Consider the following 10,418-nt stretch of genomic DNA (forward strand, 5'->3'; position numbering starts at 1 on the left):
ATGTGGGGGCTCACAGGCTTCATCCCCTGGTATAGCCCTAGACTGCACAGCTTTCTGGAGGCCCAGACTGAGAATAGCATGGCTTAGTGGCAAGAGCATGGGCAGCAGAGGACATGAGTTCTATTTCTGGGTCCTTGACATGTCTGATTTGCAACTATGGGCAAGTCGCTCAACTCCTCTGTGCTTCAGTTCCCTCATCTGTCAAATTGGAATTAAGACCATGAGCCCCACGTGGGACATGGACTACAACCTGATTACTTTGTATCTATCCCTACGCTTAGACAGGTGCTTGGCACCTTGTAAACACTTAAATACCATAATCAGATGCTGGGCCTCAACTCCCTGACAGGCCGATTCTGAAGGAGAGGCTGCCTTTAGCTAAATCCACTCTGAATGAGACCGGATTCTGCCTCTGCAAATGGCAGCAGTATGCTTGGAGGAACTGGGTGATAGTTGCCTTCCATCTTACTAATAATAATAATTGTGATATTTGTTAAGCACTTATTATGTGCCAGACACTGTACTAACTGCTGGGGCAGATACAAGGGAATTAGGTTCGACACAGTCCCTGCCCCACACTGGGCTCACAGTCTTCATCCCCGTTTTACGGATGAGGTAACCAAGGCACAAAGACGTTAAGTGACTTGCCCGAGGTCACACAGCAGACAAGCTGCAGAGTCGGAATTAGAGCCCAGGACCTTCTGAATCCCAGGCCCATGCACTATCCCCTAGGCCATGCCTCTTCTTCTAAGTTACAGTGGATCTCACCCTCCCCCGGTTTTCTCTTAGCGACCCACTGTGGACTGCTCACCACAAATTCATCCAAACCTCTCTGGAACCTACTGAAATGTTCTTTTGCACATACTTCCTGCGGGGATGAATCTCATAAGCTGATAATGGCTAAATCCAGATCTGAGGTAAGGGATGGCAATATCTGTGCAAAACACAAATGGCCACAGCTCAAGACTAAAATAAATTCTTACAGCTCTGCGGGAAATCCACAATTCCCTCTGTCCTCCAAGTTCGCCAGGTCTTCTCCCTGCCATCTAGTTGGTTTCCCAGGTTTTCCACAGTTGCAGGCGGGCACAATCAGTGAACCTATCTGCCAGTCTCTCTCACCCAAACACCCATCTAGGCCCTGGAGGAGGTGGGAGGCTGTGGTCAGGGACAGTCGAAAAAGACCCTTAGAGTGAGGAATCCCCACGATGCTGTAGTGGAGACCAAACTCTCTCTGACCAGATTTGCAGTGGCTGGTGATTCATTTGCTTGTATTCACTGAGCACTTACTGTGCTAAGTTCTTGGGAGAGTACAACAGAACAATAAACAGACACATTCCCTGTCCACAAGGAGTTTACAGTCTAGAGCTTACAAGTCTTCAGGCCAGATTTTTTGGGCTCAAAGTCTGTGACCAACTTCAGTCCTTTAACTAATTCTTGTAACTTGTAAGCTCATTATGGGTGGGGAACGTTTCTGCTAGTTCTCTTGTATTGTACTTTCCCAAGCGCTTTAAACAGTGCTCTGCACATAGTAAGGGCTCAATAAATGCCACTGATCGATTGATCCTGAAATTGTTTGTGCTGATTGAATTGCACCTATTTTGTCACCCCAAATTTATCCCACAGAAGCATACTTAATCTTACTTTCACATCAAGTGTATTCAGGGCAGGCTGTCTATACCATTTGCACACATCTGCCTTCCCTACACTTTCCCCCCACCACTCCCAAACCCCAAGGCAGGAACAAATTCCATATGACATCATCATGTAACTCTGTGCCAAATCAATATTCTGTATGACATCATTACATTACGCTACACATAGGTAGTGTAATGTAGTGATGTCATACAGAATATTCCCCATGGCACTTATGTCTTTATACTCCATTGCTGCCTCCTATCTATAATTTATATATATACATGATCGTAGTTGTTAAGCGCTTACTATGTGCAAAACACTGTTCTAAATGCTTAGTGTCTGCTGGACTGCAAGCTCTTCGAAGGCAAGGATGTATCTACTAATACTGCTGAAACTCTCCCAAGTGCTGAGTACAGTAGTACAATTATAACAATAATTGTGGAAATTGTTAAATGCTTATTATAATAATAATAATGATGGCATTTATTAAGCGCTTACTATGTGCAAAGCACTGTTCTAAGCACTGGGGAGGTTACAAGGTGATCAGATTGTCCCATGGGGGGGCTCACAGTCTTCATCCCCATTTTACAACAAATGACATGACTGAGGTACAGAGAAGTTAAGTGAGTTGCCCAAAGTCACACAGCTGACAGGTGGCGGGGCCGGCATTTGACCCCATGATCTCTGACTCCGAAGCCCGTGCTCTTTCCAGTGTGTGACACTTATTATGTGCCAAGCACTGTTCTATGTGCTGGGGTAGATACAAGTTAATCAGGTTGAACTCAGTCTCTGTCCCACATGGGACTCACACTCTTAATCTCCCTTTTACAGATGGGGTAACTGAGGCCCATTGAAGTGACTTGCCCAAGGTCACACAGCAGACATGTGGCAGAGCCGGGTTTAGAATCCATAACCTTCTGACTCCCAGGCCCGTGTTCTATCCACTAAGCCACACTGCCTCTCAATAAATACTTTTGTTTGATGGCAAATGACTGATTGATTCCAAATGAGAAGCAGCATGGCTCAGTGGAAAGAGCCCGGGCTTTGGAGTCAGAGGTCACGGGTTCAAACCCCAGCTCTGACACTTGTCTGCTGTGTGACTTTTGGCAAGTCACTTCACTTCTCTGTGCCTCAGTTCCCTCATCTGTCAAATGGGGATGAAGACTGAGAGCCCCCCGTGGGACAACCTGATCACCTTGTAACCTCCCCAGTGCTTAGAACAGTGCTTTGCATATAGTAAGTGCTTAATAAATGCCATTATAAAAAAATGATGTCATACGAACCTACAGCATTTCTCTGGGGGCATCCTTCACTGTGGGCAGGAAATGTGTCTGTTTATTGTTATATTGTACTTTCCCAAGCACTTAGTATGGTGCTCTGCACACAGTAAACTCTCAATAAATACGATTGAATGAATCTCACTTCTGGCATTCAGAGCCTCAGGGGGTACAGGATGGGCAGGGATGAGAAAGAGTGTGTGTGACACTGCAAACCGTGAGCTTTATAAACAATTCCTCTGCACAGATTTCTGGGCCCGAAGTCTCAGGACCAAGGCTCACTTGTTGTTTGATGCATGGGGAAACAACATTCATTCATTCATTCATTCATTCATTCATTCAATCGCTTTTATTGAGCACTTACTGTGTGCAGAGTACTGTACTAAGTGCTTGGAAAGTACAATTCGGCAGCAATTCGGCAGAGAAGCAGCGTGGCTCAGTGGACAGAGTGAGGGCTTTGGAGTCAGAAGTCACGGGTTTAAATCCCAGCTCCGCCACTTGTCAGCTGTGTGACTTTGGGCAAGTCACTTCACTTCTCTGGGCCTCAGTTCTCTCATCTGGAAAATGGGGATGAAGACTGTGAGCCCCCTGTGGGACAATCTCATCACCTTGTAACCTCCCCAGCGCTTAGAACAGTGCTTTGCACATAGTAAGTGCTTAACAAATACCAACATTATTATTTTTACCATTATTAAATAACACCATCACCATCAGCAAGCACCTACAGTCTCTGCCACTTGTCTGCTGTGTGACCTTGGGTAAGTCATTTCATTCCTCTGAGTCTCAGTTACCTCATCTGTAAAAGGGGGATGAAGACTGTGAGCCCCATGTGGGACCTGATTAGCTTGTATCTCCCCTAGTGCTTAGAACAGTGCCTGGCACATAGTAAGTGCTTAACAAATACCATTAAAAAAAGAGTGATATAAAGACGTCATACAGAACTGTGTATGGGTAGGATAGGGAAGGATGGCAAGCACTTTCCTGACTCGGGTAGCCAAATGTCTGAAGCTAGCCCAGTTCGTTCAGTCACGGAGTGCAAGATCTTTAAAGCTGTTAAAATGCGGGTGGGTTCCACTCATTTCAATCCCTTCTAGACTGTGAGCCCATTATTAGACAGGGACCGTCTCTATATGTTGCCCACTTATACATCCCAAGCGCTTAGTACAGTGCTCTGCACACAGTAAGTGCTCAACAAATACGATTGAATGAATGAATGAATTTCAGATTTATCCTGGGTATTACCAGCTGACCTTTCAAACCTAAGTCCCTGTTTTCAGGATGCTCCCAAACCTATTACAAACTGCTGCAGCTCTAATATGATTTTAAATAAAAATAAAGGAAGCTTCTGAAATGATTCATTCTTCACTACAAAATCTCCCAGCACAATGAAGAAATATGATATATACTATGACACCACATTCCTATGCAATCTGTTTAAAGTAATGAGTCTTTGAACAATAAAAGTGCCAATTTTTTATGTAATATAAAATCCTCAGGTACATAAAAAACATTCTCTCCCCATTCAGGAAAAGTTATGTGAAGCTATTTGTTATTCATGGCTTAATTATTCTTCTGAAGCCTCATTAATATGTGTGCTGATTTAGCTGGCAGGAATGTATTTTAATGGAGATGCTGAAAAGCAACAAGGTGTAATTTCTAGCTGAGATCTGAGTCGGGACACAACAATGCCAGGCACATGAAGAGGGCCATGAAAATGAGCTGTATGTGAAAAATGCTAAACTCAAACTTATCTCAATATTTTAATTATAATCTCAACTGGTAAAAATATTGACTTCCTTTTTCACATACAATCGAAACACTGAGAAAAACTCATACTCGTAAAAACCGAGTTTTTAAAAAAAGCACAGTGGAAATTGCCTCTCAGGGTCGCACCTGGAGAGTTTCCAGTACTCTACCAGTCTTGGCTATGGGAGGGAGAGTCAAGAAGAGGCCTACCCATTCCATTCCTAGCTTGGGCAGTGGCTAGCAAGTGGAAGGCAAATCTGCTACAAGTCAAAACTCACCCATGCTGGGCAGCAGCGGCACGGGAGAGAGCCAAGGGTGGAAATTCTAGTTTACCGTAATTAAGGTGGCAAAGGTAAACCACTTCCATATTTTTACCAAGAAAACTATGGATCCACTACCAGAACGATTAAAGATGGGGACTGGGGCGTTCTGGGAGAGCTGTGTCCATGGTGTCACTGTGGGTCGGGAATGACTCAACAGCAAAAGACAAGACAGGAGAAATGGCCTTTTCCTTCAGAACAGATGGCCACGTCATCACATTTTTATAGCAATATTACTAATGGTATTTATTGAGCACACATTAGGTGCAATGTTCTGTATTAATAGTAACTTTGGTGTCTGTTGAGTGCTCACCATATGCCAATGTCTGAATTAACCACTGGTGTGGATACTATCTAAATGCTTGGGAAAATACCACAGGACTTGGTACTTTGTTCAATAGCCTCCCCCTGTATTCATTCGTTCATTCAATTCACTCAATCATATTTACTGAGCACTTACTGTGTGCAGAGCACTGTACTAGAGAATCAGCATGGCTTAGCGGTAAGAGCCCGGGCTTGGGAGTCAGAGGTCATGGGTTCTAATCTCGGTTCCCTCACATGTCAGCTGTGTGACTTTGGGCAAATCACATAACTTCTCTGTGCCTCAGTTCCTTCATCTGTAAAATGAGGATTAAACTGTAAGCCTCACGTGGGACAACCTGATTACCTTGTATCTACCCTAGTGCTTAGAACAGTGCTTGGCACATAGTAAGCACTTAACAAATATCAACATTATTATTATTATTACTAAGTGCTTGAAAAGTACAATTCAGCAACAAAGAGGGACAATCCCTGCCCAAAACGGGCTAACAGTCTAGACGGGGGGAGACAGATGTCAAAACAAGTAAACAGGCATCAATATAAATAAATAGAATTATAGATATATGCTTATATACAAAAGTTCTGTGGAGGGAGGAGAAGGGGTAGAGCAAAGGGAGCGAGTCACAGTGACGCCAAATGGAAGGGGAGCTGAGGAAAATGAGCTTAGTCTGAGAAGGTCTCTTGGAGAAGGTGCATCTTCAGTAGGGCTTTGAAATGGGGAAGAGTGATTGTTTGGTGGATTTGAGGAGGGAGGGTGTTCCAGGCTGAGATAGGACATGGGCCAGTGGTCGGCAGCGAGACAGGTGAGACAGAGGCACAATGAGAAGGTTAGCATCAGAAGAGTGGAGTGTGTGGGCTGGGATGTAGGAGAGAAGGACAAGTGAGAAGGGGCAAGGTGATGGAGAGCTTTGAAGCCAATAGTAAGGGGTTTTTGCTTGATACGGAGGTTGCTAGGCAACCACTGGAGATTTTTGAGGTGGGGGTGACATTTCCTAAACGTTTTTATAGAAAGATAGTCCAGGCAGTGGAGTGAAGTATGGATTGAAGTGGGGAGAGTCAGGAGGTTGGGACAGGTTGTACACAGTCCCTGTCCCACATGGGGTTCACAATCTTAATCCCCATTTTACAGATGGGGAAACTGAGGTACAGAGAAAATAATAATAATATGGTATTTATGCTAGTGCCATGTACTGTACTAAGCTCTGGGGAATCAATCAATAGTATTTATTGAGTGCTTATTGTGTGCAGAGCACTGTACTAAGCGCTTGGGAAGTACAAGTTGGCAACATGTGGATACTGTCCCTACCCAACAGTGGGCTCACAGTCTTGAAGGGGGAGACAGAGAACAAAACCAAACATATTAACAAAATAAAATAAATAGAATAGATATGTACAAATAAAATAAATAAATAAATAGAGTAATAAATACGTACAAACATATATACATATATACAGGTGCTGTGGAGAAGGGAAGGAGGTAAGGCGGGGGGGATGGAGAGGGGAAGGAGGGGAAGAGGAAGGAGGGGACTCAGTGTGGGAAGGCCTCCTGGAGGAGGTGAGCTCTCAGTAGGGCCTTGAAGGGACGAAGCGAGCTAGCTTGGTGGATGTGGGGAGGGAGGGCATTCCAGGCCAGGGGGATGACATGGGCTGGGGGTTGACGGCAGACAGATGAGAACGAGGCACGATGAGGAGATTAGAGGCAGAGGAGCGGAGGGTGCGGGCTGGGCTGGAGAAGGAGAGAAGGGAGGTGAGGTAGGAGTGGGCAAGATGATGGAGAGCCTTGAAGCCGAGGGTGAGATCATCAGGTTTGACTAAGTCTCTGTCCCCCGAAGGGCTCACTATTAAGTGTTTGCCCAAGGTCACAAATCAGACGTGTGGCAGAGCTGCAATTGGAACCCAGGTTCTTCTAACTCCCCGGCCTGTGCTCTATCTACTAGGCCATGCTCTTTCTCTATTGAGCATTTATTATGTGCAGAGCACTGTACTAAGCACTTGGGAGAGTGTAAGACAACAGAATTGGCAGAGGCGTTCCATGCCCTTAACAGGCTTACAGTCTAGAGGACCTTAAGGACTTTTAAGGTTTTCATTTAGAAAACCATCTGGAGTCAGGTTGAGAGTGCAGTGAAACCAGCAGGGTTAGCTGGTTCCCAGAAGCCTCTGGGCCAGAGCTCCCCATTAGGGCTAAACTGGTCTGGATGCTATTGATGCCTGTCTACTTGTTTTGTTTTATTGTCTGCCTCCCCGCTTCTAGACTGTGATCCCGTTTTTGGGTAGGGATTGTCTCTATCTGTTGCCAAATTGTTTGTTTCAAGCGCTTAGTACAGTGCTCTGAACAGAGTAAGTGCTCAATAAATTTGAATGAATGAATGAATGGATCAGAATGACTTGGCCCTCCATTCTGAGCTCTAATTAAAATGCAGGGACCTAAGCTGTGACTCATTTGATTCCATCCCTCAGATGAAGTCATGGTTGAAGATGATCTCAGACATGATTCACCGATGAAAGCTGAGAAATAATTCATTTTCCGTGGGTCTGTCCTTAGGTAGCTTAGAGGTCTTTCCTTAGAAGAATATGAAAAGTCCCGGTGGCTTTTCGACAATTATGTAGACACCTGCTGTGGCTTCCCAAGGTCATCGTCATGGGTCATGCTGAACTCATGCTAGCGGATTCCAATGGATAAATTATCCCTGGGCCCTAGGGAAATGCAGGAATGATTGGATTTAAGCAGTTAGTAAACTGCAGGTGGAAAGGAGCATTCTGAAAGGGAGGCAGCAGGTTCTAGTACCACTCAAGTACAATCACTCATTCTATCCCAACTGGATGACTGCATCAGCCTCCTTTCTGACCTTCCAACCTGCTGTCTCTCCCTACTTCAGTCTATACTTCACTCTGCTGCCCAGATTATCTTTCTACTGAAACAGAACTATCAACTTCCGTATCAAGCAAAAACTCCTAACTACTGGCTTCAGAGGTCTTCATCGCCTTGTTCCCTCTTACCTCACCTCCCTTCCCTCCTTCTACATTCCAGCCTGTACGCTCCACTACTCTGGTGCAAATTCATTCAATCATATTTATTGAGTGCTTACTGTGTGCAGTGTACTGTACTAAGCGCTTGGGAAGTACAAGTAGGCAACACGTAGAGATGGTCCCAACCCAACAGCGGGCTCACAGTCTAGAAGACATATCTATATAAATCTTTGAGCCCTTGCCCACGCCCTACCTCTGGCCTGGAATGCCCTCCCTTCTCAAATTTGCCAAACAACCACACTTCCCCCCTTCAAAGCCCCACTGAAGGCTCACCTCCTCCAAGAGACCTTCCCAAACTAAGCCCCCCTTTTCCTCAGCTCCCCCTCCCCTTCCCGTCACCCTAACTCACTCCCCTCATTCTACCCGCCTCCGCGCCCCACAGCACTGGTTTATATATGTACATATCTATAATTCTATTTATTTATATTAATGTCTGTTTACTTGTTTTGATGTCTGTCTCCTCCCTTCTAGTCTGTGAGCAGGAATTGTCTCTCGCTGTTCCTGAATTGTACTTTCCAATCACTTAGTACACTGTTCTGCCGACAGTAAGGGGTCAATAAATACGATTGAATGAATGAATGAACAGTGGAGAGATCCTGGGGCTGAGCACTGGGATCTGAATGTCATTTTTATTTTTATGTCTGTCTACCTGTTAAAGGGTAAGATGTTAAGGGGCCGGGAATGTAATTTCTTTGGTTTATACTTCCCAGGTACTTAGTACAGTGTATTGCACTAATAAATACCATTATTCCCACTACTGGCTTCTAGTCATTCCTCTGTCACTGGTTTGTTGGGTGGCCCTGGGTAAGTCACGTAAGCTCTCTGGACCTCAGTTTCCTCATCTGGTAACTGTGCATTTTGTTTAGTCCTTACTAGGTGACAAACACTGTGCTAAGCATCGGGATAGCTACATGACAACCGGATCTGACACAGTCCCTGACCCTCATGGGGGCTTGAAAGCTCTAGACTGTAGTGGGCAGGGAATGTGTCTACCAACTCTGCAATATTGTACTCTCCCAAGTGCTTAGTAACAATTCTGTGCACACAGTAATCACTCAATAAACACCATTGATTGACTGGGGTCCTGTCTAAGGTGGAGGGTGAGCAGGTATTTAATCCCCACTTTTTAGATGAGGAAATCGAGGCACAGAGATATTAGGCAAGTTGCTAAAGGTCACCCCTAGGCAAGCTGCTGAGCTGAAGATTACAACCCAGGTTTCCAGACTCTCAGTCCTGTGTTCTTCCCAGTAGACCACAATCTTTTTTATTCTCCCAGAGATGTGTTGAGAAGCGGCATGGCCTAGTGGGATAGAGCCTGGGCCTGGAAATCGGAAGGACCTAAGGTTCTAATTCTGGCTCTGCCACTTTTTCTGCTCTGTGATTTGGGGCAAGTCATACATTTCTCTGTGTCTCAGTTACCGCATATGTAAAATAAGGGTTAAGACTGTGGGTCCCATGTGAGACAGGGACTGTGTCCAGCCTGATTAACTTGTATTTACTCCAAAGCTTAATACGTGCCTGGCACAAAGTAAGCGCTTAACAAATACCATAAAAAAAGATGAAGTGGGATAACATGTGAAAGGAGACACTGTTTTCCCAAGAGAACCTCTTCACTGGAGGTCTGTTGCTGCCATTGAATGGTTGTCTGGGGTAGCAGATAGATAGACTTCTTGGAAAAAAAAACAATCAAGATTTGAACAGTTGAGTGAAAGAAATACAGGGAAGAGTCTGCCGAAGTCTTGTGGAGAGCCACTTCTGTACAATTGATCAGATCAGGCAGTCAGTAGATTGTATTTATTGAGCACTTATTGTGTGCAGAGCACTGTACTAAGCACTTGGGGGAGTAATAATAATAATAATAATAATAATAATAATGATAATAATGATGGCATTTGTTAAGTGCTTATTATGTGCAAAGCACTGTTCTAAGCACTGGGGAGGTTACAAGGTGATCAGGTTGTCCCACGGGAGACTCACAGTTTTAATCCCCATTTTCCAGATGAGGGAACTGAGTCACAGAGAAGTTAAGTGACTTGCCCAAAGTCACACAGCTGACAGTTGGTGGAGCCAGGATTTGAACCCATGACCTCTG

At 44.8% G+C, this 10,418-nt stretch overlaps 1 non-coding gene across 1 annotated transcript; it reads left to right on the forward strand.

Moving 5' to 3' along the window:
* Nucleotides 1-4,787: 4,787 nt before the first annotated feature.
* LOC119923117 lies at nucleotides 4,788-4,926 on the forward strand. Its single transcript, XR_005448771.1, has one exon. It is a non-coding gene; the product is annotated as a small nucleolar RNA SNORA7 (small nucleolar RNA).
* The last annotated feature ends 5,492 nt before the right edge of the window (nucleotides 4,927-10,418 follow it).

Source organism: Tachyglossus aculeatus, unplaced genomic scaffold (assembly GCF_015852505.1).
Source record: "Tachyglossus aculeatus isolate mTacAcu1 unplaced genomic scaffold, mTacAcu1.pri scaffold_144_arrow_ctg1, whole genome shotgun sequence".
NCBI lineage: Eukaryota > Metazoa > Chordata > Mammalia > Monotremata > Tachyglossidae > Tachyglossus > Tachyglossus aculeatus.